Source organism: Medicago sativa, chromosome 2, assembly GCF_051527215.1.
Source record: "Medicago sativa cultivar Bolivia chromosome 2, Bolivia_mono, whole genome shotgun sequence".
NCBI lineage: Eukaryota > Viridiplantae > Streptophyta > Magnoliopsida > Fabales > Fabaceae > Medicago > Medicago sativa.
This window is the reverse complement of record NC_140750.1, coordinates 48,602,397-48,616,461: the sequence shown is the minus strand read 5'-3', so window position 1 is coordinate 48,616,461 and position 14,065 is coordinate 48,602,397. Positions and strand designations below refer to the sequence as shown.

At 38.5% G+C, this 14,065-nt stretch overlaps 1 non-coding gene and 1 pseudogene across 1 annotated transcript; one reads left to right on the top strand and one right to left on the bottom strand.

The window, feature by feature from the left end:
• Positions 1–3,523: 3,523 nt before the first annotated feature.
• LOC146947087 (small nucleolar RNA R71) lies at positions 3,524–3,630 on the bottom strand. Its single transcript, XR_015029419.1, has one exon. It is a non-coding gene; the product is annotated as a small nucleolar RNA R71 (small nucleolar RNA).
• A 6,869-nt stretch (positions 3,631–10,499) lies between these two features.
• Positions 10,500–13,301, top strand: LOC146947086 (uncharacterized; annotated as a pseudogene).
• The last annotated feature ends 764 nt before the right edge of the window (positions 13,302–14,065 follow it).

The window sequence follows — 14,065 nt, the reverse complement described above, 5'->3', positions numbered from 1 at the left end:
ATAACAGCGTGAAACGTTGAAAACAAACCAGATCGATTCGCCCAGCAAGGAATAACAACTGCAGATTTAGTCCTCAACACAAATCGGACCAGAAGCCGAAGCTGAGAACAAAGAAGGAGTTCAAATCAAAGTCAGATCGAGCCTTGCAGGAAGTGTTCAGCTCGAATCCATCGTTCTTTCCATTTGTCTAATTCAGGTATCCGTCCTCTTCAACTCTTTGTGCGTGTGTGCTCTGTTTGATGTTTGTTGCTTTATGTTTCTTTTTATGCGGTGAATCTGTTCTGTTTAGAGAGATGAAGAAGTGTATGAAAAAGAATAGGGTCGATTTGAAGTGGGGTTTGCATCTTTGATTTAATTGTTTGTTGTGTTTGTGCGGTTGAACATTTGAAAGAAGGAGAAAAGTGAAGAGGAACGTTTAAGAGAAGGAAAGAATTGAGCGGCTGATGTTTAGATTAGGTTTATGTGAGTCTAAGTTGTGTTTTAAGCTTATATACCTCTGTTCAATCCAGTGTGTGCGCGTCTAGCAAGCTTATCATGCGCCCTCCCTGTGAATCGTTAGATCTTCGATCTAACGGCTACTGTTAACCCTCACTTTAGTTGGTGTGTGTTTGTCCTTGTTAGTTTTGGTGCGCCTTGTTTCTTAACCGTCAGATCTATGATCTGACGGTCCCTGAATAATCTGCTTTAATGTGTAGTGTTTCCTTATTTTTATACACTCTTTGATTCATCTAGGGGCTATGATGAATTTTCTGTTGTTTAATTTTGGACCCTCTGATCCATCAGACGGTCTAAATTAACTCAGGCTGAGCCAATTTGCTTTGTTTGCATTTTAATCCTTTCTTTATGCCTTATTTGCATTCTAGTCCTTCTTTTAAAATTTAAACCTATTTCTTTTAAACTCATAAATTGTTTTTTTTCACTACGTGTCATGCATTTTTTTTATATACTTTAATCCTTATAACATGCATCTTGTAGTTAATTTTGCTTTAATGTTTGTTCTCAAAATTCGCATTTCATGCATTATTTTTATACCTAATCTCATGCATTTCTTTCTAACCCTCTTTCAAATAATTATTTCATGCATCTTAAGGGTTTTAATCTACATGACCTACTTTTTTTTCTTCTAATTTTGTGTTTTAGTACTTTAAAACTCTATCTCATGCATTTTTTTACTCTATAATGTCTTTTGTAAATTTTGCTTTAGTGTTTCAATTTCCACTTTGTGCTCTATTTCGATTTTAAGCTTTTTTATTATCTCGTTTGCTTTAATTCGTTTTTTATCATCTTGATTTTTTTTATTATCTTGTTTGCTTTAATTCTAGTATCATCTCATGCATTTTTATTATTGCAATTCCATGATGATTAGCGTGTATAACTAGGAAATGGATGTATATTCTTACCATTGGTTTGTAGCTTGGCAAAGAGGCCATAGAATGTATCTAGGAATTTTTTGTAATAATGTAGGTAACACAAGCACCGACACTTTATTTCCCGCTTTATCTCGCTTTATTTTTCCGTTACTACGTTAGCTTTCCGTTAGTTAGAAAAATCTTTTATCTCAAAAATCAAATAAGCAAAAGTCAAATTAGTTTTCCTAATAAACCTTGGACCCCAGTCCAAGTTGTTTTTTTTCCTTTTTATTTTCTTAATCAAATTCCTAAATAAACTTTAATTAAACTTAGACTAAATTTCTCAAATAAAAGGAAACAACCTCACTCCAATTTTATTCTTCTATACCTTGAGGTCTCGCAATCCTTCTCAAAATCATTTTCAAAATCAAATTAAAATCAACCTAACCCACAAAAACATTTTTGAGAACGAACTACGGCGGTTTTGATCCCTTTTAAGGGTACGTAGGCAGAGGCTTTATTCCTTTCAAATCGATCAAATAAAAATAACCAAAAACTCCAACTTCTTCTCCCTCCATTCTTTCACTTATACTTTAAGCAATAATTTTCCAAATAAAAATAAAGTTAGAAAGAGGTTCTCACGGAGTACCGTGAACGACGCGGGTGCCTAACACCTTCCCGAATCGTAACCAACCCCCGGATCCAAAAAGGGTTTTTCAATCTCTTTTTCCCTTCCCAAGAATAAAATCGAGCAAGTCCGGTAGATTGAAGGTTCAAGTCCAATTAATGGCTTGACACCCGAAAATCTTGGTCTACAAGTCTTTATTTCCCTTTTACTTTCTTTGCAATTTACTTTACTGTTATTTTCTCTCTTCTTCCCCCATGTCTACGATGAACATGAGTGAGTAGACTTCTTTGTCTTGGGATCGTTGGATAAGTCTAATGACGTAATCCGGATCAAGCCAAGTCTTAAACCCTAATTAATTGTTACCCTAATTCCTAATCTAAATTCACCGTTTTAACATGAATTAATTATTATCAAACTGTGGAAGCGAACGTGGAGGGTTTGATAATGGTTAATTCATCATCACAGATATCAATTCATAAAGCGAACGCGGAGCTTTGATATCCGAACAAGTGAATTTAGACAAGGTTTGCGAAACATGAGAATAGTCTAGCAAACCTTGGGACACATAAAGTTTCGATCTTCAAGGGTCCCAAAGGCAATCACCCATGAGAATAGGTGTGGTTGTTGGAGGGATACACTCACTGACTTCGAGAGGAGTTGTGATATGCTAAAGAGAGACTTGTCCTTAGTAATTAGGATTAACGTTTAATTATAAGTTTAAGGCTTGCTTGTGAAAAGATTCGTTATTATGATGAACCAATGATCCCAAGGCTTTTTAATATTATTGTTATTTACCTTCAAAAACTGCACTCTCCAAACTTCTTATTTCATGCTCTTCTAATCAATTTCTAAAAGCTAATTGGATTAACCAACTCCCTAGCGGAACAATAACTCTACTTACTACTATTACTTCGATAGGCCGTGCACTTGCGGTTTGGCCCTATCAAGTTTTTGGCGCCGTTGCCGGGGAGTTAACTAATTTAATTAGCTTTTTCTTAGTGATTAGAATTCTCTCTTCTTCTCTTTCTTTTTCTGTTTTTATTTTTATTTTTATTTTTCTTCTATCACTAACTTCTTGGGTTCTCAATTTTTTATGCGAAAAACCAGAAATCGAGTTGTAATAATCAACGAGATCAAAAGGTATTTGCATAGACGAAAGAGAGACGCACGAAATAACACCGCCATGGCCAATCGCACTCTCAAAGAGTATGCAACGCCGTCTACGGCTGAGCCACAAGCTGTTATTGTGTACCCAACGGTTGAGGATGACAACTTCGAAATTAAGCCTGCCCTACTTAACTTGGTGCAGCAAAACCAATTCTCGGGATCCCCCACTGAGGATCCCAATCTTCACATCTCTGTTTTCCTACGAATTAGTGGAACCATGAAGGAGAACCAAGAGGCCGTAAGACTTCATCTCTTTCCCTTTTCCTTAAGGGATAGAGCTAGCGCTTGGTTCCATTCCCTCGAAGTCGATTCCATTACTTCATGGGATCAGATGAGGCAAGCATTCCTTGCCCGTTTCTTTCCACCATCTAAAACCGCCAAACTTAGAGACCAAATCACGCGGTTCAACCAAAAAGATGGGGAATCTCTCTATGATGCTTGGGAGCGTTTCAAAGAAATGCTAAGACTTTGTCCCCACCATGGCCTAGAGAAGTGGCTTATAGTCCACACTTTTTATAATGGCTTGTCTTATACCACTAAGATGTCTGTTGATGCAGCTACGGGTGGAGCACTTATGAACAAGAACTACACGGAGGCGTATGCCCTAATTGAAGACATGGCTCAGAATCATTACAAATGGACAGACGAGAGAGCCATCTCTAGTTCTTCATCCTCCAAAAGGGAGGCAGGTATACACGAAGTCTCTAACTATGACCACCTTGCTTCTAAAATTGATACACTAACTGAAAAACTTGAAAAACTCAATGTTAGTGCTATCAATTCTGCTTCTACTCCTTCTTGTGAAATATGTGGTATAACTGGTCATGTTGGTGTTGATTGCCAACTAGGTAGTGCTATTAATGGTGTTGAGCAAATGAATTATGCTCAATACAACCAAGGGATGAGACAAAATCAAAATTTTTATAAAAACCAAAATCCCTACGGACAAGTAGCACCACCCGGTTATGCAAACAACCAAAGATTCACTCAAAAATCCAATTTGGAAATTTTGTTGGAAAATTGCATTGCCAACCAAAACAAACAACTTCAAGAACTTAAAAACCAAACTGGATTTCTGAATGATTCTCTTTCCAAGCTCAATACCAAGGTCGATTCTATTGCTACTCACTCTAAAATGCTTGAAACTCAAATCGCCCAAATAGCCCAACAAGTGGCTACCTCTTCCCAAACACCGGGAGTCTTTCCTGGTCAAACCGAAGCCAATCCCAAAGCCCAAGTTAATGTCATATCTTTTGGGGGTAGTAAGTTAGGCGAAACTTTTGCTAAGGTTAAAAACATTGGGAAAGAAAGTGTCAAGCCTTTAAGTGATAAAGTTGTGATAGAAGAAGCAAAACCACTTGAAGAAAACAAAACTCCATCCCCTTTAAATCCTGATAAGCTTAAACTAGAGGGTAAGTTTGAAAAATTTGTTAACATACTTAGAAAGATTTGCATTAAACTTCCCTTTGCTGAAGCTTTGTCTAGGATGCCTCTATATGCCAAGTTTTTAAAGGAAATTTTTTCAAAGAAAAGGGCTATAGAGCATAATGAGACAATAGCCTTGGCTAAGGACACTAGTGCAATCATTCAAGAGGCACCCCCTAAGCTTAGAGATCAAGGTAGCTTTGCCATACCATGTGAAATTGGGAATGAAACCATAAACAATGCCTTATGTGACTTAGGAGCTAGTGTTAGTTTGCTGCCTTTGTCTCTTCTTAAAAGGATAGGGATAGGAGAGTTGAAACCTACCGAAATGGAATTGAAGTTAGCTGATCGTTCTACCATGAAACTTGTAGGATTTGTCGATGACATACCCGTCAAAATAGAGGGGATATACATCCCCACTGACTTTGTAGTCGTTGACATTGAAGAGGACGATGACGTCCCTATAATCCTAGGTAGACCTTTCCTAGCCACTGCGGGAGCTCTCGTAGATGTCAAGCATGGTAGGATAGTCTTTCAAGTGAGTGATAAGATGGTAGGATTTGAGTTGGAAAACGTTATGAAAGGTCCCACTCTTTACTCTTGTTGTATGCTTAACGATCATGTTGTGAAAGAACGTTTTATAGCGTCATCTACACAATATGATATCTTTGATCCATTCTAAGGACTCTTTCTAACCGTCAAGCTAATGACATTAAAAGAGCGCATCGTGGGAGGCAACCCACGCATTTAATTTCTTTTGTTTTGTTTTTCTTTGTTTTAAGTTGTTTTGTATGTAATTGACCAAGTGTGATTCGAAAAAAAAATCGAGAAATTGAAAAATTCTGAAGCCCCTAGGACCAGAAAGGTGGCACGGCCCGTGCTAGGTATGGGACGGCCGTGCCATGTTTTTAAAGGAAAAAGGAGGATTGAAGTCAGAAAGATGGCACGACCCGTGCCAATAGGTGGCACGGCCGTGCCCGACTTCTTGTGCCTATATACACAATTTTTTTTCTCTTCTTCTTCCTCATTCTCCAACACAAACCTCTATCTACCTTCAAACTTCTCTCTAAACCTCCATAACCTTCAAACCTTCAAACCCTCATATCTTCCTCAATTCTTAACCAAATCACTCAATTCTTTCACCAATCAATCACAAATTTCATCCAAAACAAAAACCACCAATCAAAAACATCTTTCATCCATCCAAACCGATAATTCACCAAAACCCTAATCTTTCAAAACCTAACCCTAACACCATAAAACCTTAACCAATCTCCACATCCAAACCAACTAACCTTCCTTAAACATCAACCCCAACCCTAAACCAATCCTTTCCACCAAAAATCTTCCCAAACCCTAAACCTTCAAAACCAATTCCAACAAGGGTCAATGGCTTCAAGAAGAAGTGGTAAAGAACCAGCAAGCTCTCAAGGACCTCCCCCGAAGAAGCAAGCACAAGTGAAAACTCATGGAATCCAGTTCAAAAACAACAAGCAAAGGGACATGTATAAAATTCTAATCTCTAAACACTTGCACCCTTCTCGTTACCCTGATCCCAATACTTTAGATGTGCTAGAGCTTTTTGATGATGTTTCTAGGTTGATAGGAAAGTTAGGTTGGACTGATTTGCTGAAACCTATGCGGGGTTATGAAAACTTCACTTATGAATTTTTAAGCTCAATTGTTTTCACTAAAGATAAGTTGAATTTTGATAACCCTAACCATAGAGTTGTTTTTCGGTTGATGAATATTGATTATGACATGTCACTTCAGCACTTTTGTGAGGCCTTAGGTTTTGCAAATGAAGGATATATTCATGATCATTGGGATCCTAGCCTAAAACCAGATAACTATGACCCAGCTGCTTTTTGGACAAGTATCACCGGCGTTTCCAACTATGTTCCTAGAGCCAACAAAGCTAGCAACATCCACAACCCCGTACTTAGGTACCTCCAAAGGGTAATGGCTTGCACTATTTGGGGTAGAACCGAGCTGGGAAACACTAGAACCGATGAACCTAGACTTCTTAGGTAATAAACCACCCGGTAGGGGAGACATAGTGGTGGGTGGCATCATCACATACATAGCTAGGTGTTTTGGAGTAGGTGAAGATGAGGGGATCAAACCAATTGAGGGAAACAATAGGCTCAACATAGATACCCTCATTGCTATGAATTTCATCAAACATCGTCCACCCCTTCATTACCAACTTAAGCTAAATGTACCAATCATGTTTTTATTGCCTAACCCATCTCGGACTATCACCAAGGTGGAAGAAAATTGGTTGTATGTTAATGATGTGCAGGTTCTTGGTGAGCAAGATGATGATGAGGGAGAAGGTGCTAACTTGCACCAAGAGGGGCACCATGGCCATGAAGCCGGTGAGCTTAATGAAAATCAAAGATGGACATGGATTCACAATGAAATCGAGAGGATGAGCACCGAGCAACAAAGGCAAGATATTGAGATCTCCGGCCTTTGCAATGAAGTTCAAAGGGGCAACCGTGTCAATGATGAAAATAATGAGATGCTCCGTCGGATGATGCAACACCTCCAACTTCAAGGTCCTCCTTATGGACCTCAATAACATGTGAGCTTTCCTCTTCCTCTCTTCCCTTCTTCTCTCTCTCTACTACTCTTCTTCTACTCCATCTTCTTCTTCTTCTATTTTAATTTTTCTTTTCTTTTGAATCATTGAGGACAATGCTTCCCCTAAGTGTGGGGGGGCCTAATAAAGTGTCTAGAGTCGTAGTGTCCCAAACTCCCTTGAACTTTATTCTTTTGTTTTGTTTTTATAGCAAGAGGCACGATTAGTAGCTTGTTTTTAATGTAAATATGGCATGAAATTTTTTTGTTTTGTCTCTTCTTTAAAGGTTGTTTCTTGTACATAAAAGTAGTTTCTTGTGTTTCTTGTGTTCTTGCTATACCCATATCTTGTTTTAATGTGAAAATTCTCCAATGAGAAAAGCACCCGGTTGCAATCCTTGAGTAAATGTATGAATAGGTATTTTAAGGAACACCTTCTAGCTTTAGTGTTAACTTAGACCCTTTGAAGTCTTAAGAGTAAAAGTAGTATAAGTTTGTGTGGGAAAATTAATCAAATTGTTCTTAATCATTATATTCTTCTTAATTTGTTAATGTTAAATGGGGCGGGAGAATGGCACCAACATGTGGGGGAAAGGACAATTACATCCTAACTTCCTAATTGTGGTGGTGACTCCTTAATTTGAACTTAAATGAAACAAAATTCATCAATGCTAGGGGGAAAGGACAATTACATCCAAAAAGACTTCCTACGCGGAGATGAAACAAATAATAATTTTGCAGCACTGCTTAGGGTGATTTTGAATCTAGGGGGAAAGGACAATTACATCCGAGAAGACTTCCTACGAGGATAGATAGCCCCTAAGCATCTGCAGCCCCTTGTGCTTAATTGTTAAATTAATTCAATCTTAACTTTAATTCCCATCACTCTTATATGAAATGAAGAAAGGACTTTTCTCGGTTACTTTAGCACTAAGGATAGAACCTGTTCCTCATAATATCTGTCTTATACAGGAGCAAGAAAAGGGTTGGACTGCACACACACACTCACTTGAGACTTGATGTTGGGGAGAATAGGTTCATGAGGAATATTTGAAATTGTAATTAGTGTACTTGGAACAAAACCTTTCTTTGAGACTTATGTTCTTAATATTGCCATAAATCAATCTTTTGTTGCTGCTATGTTTGTTGCCTTTTGCTTGAGGACAAGCAAGGATTCAAGTGTGGGGGAGTTTGATGAGTCATAGATAGTCATATTTATTGCCTTATTTAGTTTAGTTTTATTTTAGATTTGATTTAGTTTTATTGCATTTTATTTTATATTAGAATATTTTACTTCAAATTGTCTTTTGTTTTATTTTAGGAATAAATATATGGTGGAAGGTGCCTTGGAGTGAAAGAAAGAGCACTGGAGCAAATACAACACAAGAATACGAAGATACGGGGCAAAAATATATTTCCCCAAACTCAGAAGCTTGGCACGGCCCGTGCCAACATGTGGCACGGCCGTGCGCGATCCCAGGATGCTCTTTTGCTGCTTTTCTTCAAGCCCAAGTTACTCTGTTGCAGCTTTACCGTTTTATCCTTCTAGTTGCTTAGTTTCTAAGTCAGATCTAAAGCTATAAATAGAGTAGCTCTCCACCATAAACAATTCACCCTTTACTTTGTTTATTTCAATTGCTATTTTAATAAAAGTCTTTATTTCCCTTTTACTTTCTTTGCAATTTACTTTACTGTTATTTTCTCTCTTCTTCCCCCATGTCTACGATGAACATGAGTGAGTAGACTTCTTTGTCTTGGGATCGTTGGATAAGTCTAATGACGTAATCCGGATCAAGCCAAGTCTTAAACCCTAATTAATTGTTACCCTAATTCCTAATCTAAATTCATCGTTTTAACATGAATTAATTATTATCAAACTGTGGAAGCGAACGTGGAGGGTTTGATAATGGTTAATTCATCATCACAGATATCAATTCATAAAGCGAACGCGGAGCTTTGATATCCGAACAAGTGAATTTAGACAAGGTTTGCGAAACATGAGAATAGTCTAGCAAACCTTGGGACACATAAAGTTTCGATCTTCAAGGGTCCCAAAGGCAATCACCCATGAGAATAGGTGTGGTTGTTGGAGGGATACACTCACTGACTTCGAGAGGAGCTGTGATATGCTAAAGAGAGACTTGTCCTTAGTAATTAGGATTAACGTTTAATTATAAGTTTAAGGCTTGCTTGTGAAAAGATTCGTTATTATGATGAACCAATGTTCCCAAGGCTTTTTAATATTATTGTTATTTACCTTCAAAAACTGCACTCTCCAAACTTCTTATTTCTTGCTCTTCTAATCAATTTCTAAAAGCTAATTGGATTGACCAACTTCCTAGCGGAACTGTAACGCCCGTCTTAATTATTCGATTATTTAAAAATATATTTATATATATGATTTACGTGATTTTCATGATTGATATGTGTGAATTTTATGATTCATGAAGTTGAGTGGGTTACATGATTTATAACTGCATAATGTGGAGTATTTTGTTGTGGTGAAGTTGCTATGTTGTTATGACTTATTTTATTATTAAATAAAATAAGATTTGATAAATAAAATAAAAATATGAAAAATTGGGCTGTGATGTGAGATGAGCAATTAGTAGTGATAAGAGTAATTAGAAGAGATAAATAGACAACAAAAGTTAGAAAACAGAATACGTACGTTTTTGGAGAAAAAGGGAGAAAAGTCAGAAAAGAGGAGAACTAGAGGGAGAGCTGCGATTCTGCTATTATCAGGTAAGGGTGAGACTAATTTTCATTACTATTAAGGGTATGATTCTATAGGATGAATTTGGCATGATTAGGTTAAGTTTTGGTTAGAATTGGGAATTAGGTTTAAGACCGAATTGGATGATTGAATCATGAAAAGATGTTAGGTTGATGCTAAATTAGTGTACAGAACTTAGTTATACCATAAGATGATAATTAGATGTTGAATTGAGGTTAGAATTAGGAGATTAAGTGAAAAGTTGGAATTTTTAGGTTTCTGGCCGTACTGACATTCATCGCTCGCACCTGCGAGCAAGAACACTCGCATCTGCGAGCTAGAACCCAGAACTCGCAACTGCGAGCAATGCAACTCGCAACTGCGAGTGACCTGTAAGCTCGCAACTGCGAGCAGAATAACTCGCCACTGCGAGTAAATACGTAGGAACCCAGAATGCACACTTTGCTCGCCATTGCGAGTGAAGTTACTCGCAACTGCGAGTTAGGCTGTTAGTTGCCCAAAATTGTCCCGATGCGATCCTTTCGCACGTATAGTCTTGAGCTGACCTTAGAAGTAAGAATGAGGGTGATTTAGAATGTTTCTAGATGTTACAGAAGTCTGTTTATATGACTGAAATGATTAGTAATGTTGCATGAATAATGTTATGATGTTTTTATGATATTTATGTTGATGTAATCCATTCCTTTAATGATGTTGAGATATTCCAACACTGTTATATGTTGTAAATCTGTTGCTGTTCATTGCTGCTGACCTTTAATGTCTTGAGATTGCATGAGTCGGTCTATGTTGCAAGAAATTAAGAAGTTGTCCATGATTATGAGTCGTATGAGTCGTTCATGATGTCGTCTAAGTTGCTGGAAGTTTGAGTCCATTGCATACTCATTAAAGTTGGGGGCTTTAGGCCCGGCAGCCTTTGTGCTCATTAAAGTTGGGGGCTTTAGGCCCGGCAGCCTTTGTGCTCATTAAAGTTGGGGGCTTTAGGCCCGGCAGCCTTTGTGCTCATTAAAGTTGGGGGCTTTAGGCCCGGCAGCCTTTGTGCTCACACGTTGAAGAGCCTATTATGCTCATTTGTTGTTGATTGGTACCACATGCATTTGCATATCAAGAAGTTCATGATGCTAAGTTGTCAAGTTGTTGTTGAGTTGATAGAGTTGCATGGTCTAAGATGAGTTGTGTTGTCGAGTTGATGTTGAGTTGATAGAGTTGCATGGTCAAAGATGAGTTGTGTCGTCAAGCTGAGTGTTAAGTTGATTATGATTGGTGATGAAAATTAGTAATGATATTTGATGATCGTATTGTTATGAAAAGAAAAATATACTGATTGTTAATTGTTGATATGTTATTAATGTTTAAGTTGTTAAATGCATTTTATTGGATTATATGCTTAATGTATTGATTATGAAATCTCACCCCTTCTGCGTATATGTTGCCTCGACCGTGGGTAATGTGCAGGTAATAAAGATTAGAGGCGTTCGTGAGTGGACTCCTCAGTCGGTGTCTAGGTGCTCTGATACGTAACGGGATGGGGGCTTGCTTTTACTTCTATTCCTTACGTGTCTCTTTTATGAACTAATTTATGAGATTTTCCAATAAGGCCTGCGTGCCAAGACTTTAAAATGTTGAACTACTTTCCGCTGCAATAGTTTAAGATATTTCATGATGTTGAATTTGAAAGATAATCATTATTATCCATTTTATGATTTAAATGAAGTATGTGACATTCCGTTGTGATCAAAATACTCTGATTTTTAAATGAAATTTTTATGTTGGGAAAACGGGGTGTTACAATTGGTATCAGAGCAGGTCGGTCCGTCCGGCCAAGTAGTGAGTCGAGTTGTGTCCTTAGCAGTTGGAATACCACTATTATGATATTCTAAACGTTGTGTGTTGTGCAGAGAAGAGACCTGGAGGCTGCGAATCTTATTTGCTATAAGAGGACTAGAATGGCTGGAAGAAATGATGCTGCGATTGCTGCTGCTTTGGAAGCTGTAGCCCAAGCTGTGGGACAACATCCAAATGCTGGTGCTGGTGCGAATGCTGATGTGAGAATGTTGGAGACCTTTCTGAGAAATCATCCTCCTACCTTCAAAGGAAGGTACGACCCTGATGGAGCACAGACGTGGCTCAAGGAGGTTGAGAGAATTTTCAGAGTTATGCAATGTACTGATGATCAGAAGGTGCGTTTTGGAACGCATATGCTGGCTGAGGAAGCTGATGACTGGTGGGTGAGCCTCCAACCTACCCTAGAGCAGGATGATGCAGTTATTACTTGGGTTGTGTTCAAGAGAGAATTCCTAAACAGATATTTTCCTGAGGATGTTCGCGGGAGAAAAGAGATCGAGTTCCTTGAGCTAAAGCAAGGAAACATGTCGGTGACGGAGTATGCAGCAAAGTTTGTGGAGCTGGCTCAGTTCTATCCACACTACACGGGGGACAATGCTGAGTTCTCCAAGTGTATCAAGTTTGAGAATGGTTTGCGTGCTGATATTAAGCGAGCCATTGGTTACCAACAGATCCGTGACTTTTCTGCTTTGGTGAGCAGATGCAGAATCTATGAAGATGACAGCAAAGCTCATTATAAGATTATGAGTGAGAAGAGGGGTAAGGGCCAACAAAGTCGCCCAAAGCCTTACAGTGCTCCTGCTGACAAAGGAAAAGGAAGAGCTAATGATGAGAGGAGGTCTAATAAGAAGGATGCTGGTGCTGAGGTTGTTTGTTACACTTGTGGCGAGAAAGGCCATAAGAGTACTGCTTGTACTAAGGATATTAAACGGTGCGTTCGTTGTGGCAGTAAAGGACATACACTTGCAGAGTGTAAGCATGCGGACATTGTGTGTTTTAACTGCAAAGAAGAGGGTCATATTGGGTCTCAGTGTACAAATCCGAAGAAGACTCAGACTAGAGGGAAAGTGTTTGCTTTGACTGGTACTCAGACTGAAAATGAGGATCGTTTGATCAGAGGTACTTGTTATATTAACAATACTCCTTTAGTTGCTATTATTGATACTGGTGCTACACATTGTTTTGTTGCTTTTGATTGTGCTTCTAAGTTGGGTCTTGCTGTGTCTGATATGAGTGGAGAAATGGTCGTCGAAACTCCAGCTAAGGGTTCGGTGACTACTTCTCTTGTTTGCTTGCGATGTCCTTTGTCTATGTTTGATCGTGATTTTGAGATTGATTTAGTTTGTCTGCCTCTGAGTGGAATGGATGTAATTCTTGGTATGAACTGGTTAGAGTACAACCATGTTCTCATTAACTGTTTTAGTAAAACGGTGCGTTTCTCTTCTGCCGAAGAGGAAAGTGGAGCAGAATTTTTGTCTACTAAGCAGCTGAAACAATTGGAGCGTGATGGGATCTTGATGTTTTCCTTGATGGCGTCCTTATCATTGGAGAATCAAGCAGTGATTGATAAGTTGCAAGTGGTGTGTGATTTTCCTGAAGTTTTCCCTGATGAAATCCCTGATGTACCACCGGAAAGAGAAGTTGAATTTTCTATTGACCTTGTTCCGGGAACGAAGCCTGTGTCTATGACACCTTACCGTATGTCAGCTTCTGAGTTGGCTGAGTTGAAGAAACAGTTGGAGGATTTGCTAGATAAGAAGTTCATTAGACCGAGTGTTTCACCTTGGGGAGCGCCGGTATTGTTGGTTAAGAAGAAAGATGGAAGTATGAGGTTGTGCATTGATTATCGACAACTGAATAAAGTAACTATAAAGAATAGATATCCACTTCCTAGAATTGATGATTTGATGGACCAGCTGGTGGGTGCACGTGTGTTCAGCAAGATTGATTTAAGGTCGGGTTATCATCAGATTAAAGTAAAAGATGAAGATATGCAGAAGACGGCCTTTAGGACGCGATATGGTCATTATGAATATAAGGTGATGCCTTTTGGTGTGAGTAACGCGCCTGGCGTGTTTATGGAGTATATGAATCGCATTTTCCATGCATTTTTGGATCGCTTTGTGGTTGTGTTCATCGATGATATTTTGATTTACTCTAAGACAGAAGAAGAACATGCAGAACATTTGAAAATTGTTTTGCAAGTGCTGAAAGAGAAGAAGTTGTATGCTAAATTGTCTAAGTGTGAATTCTGGTTGGACGAGGTAAGTTTTCTGGGCCATGTTATTTCTAGTAGTGGTATTGCAGTTGATCCATCTAAAGTTGAAGCAG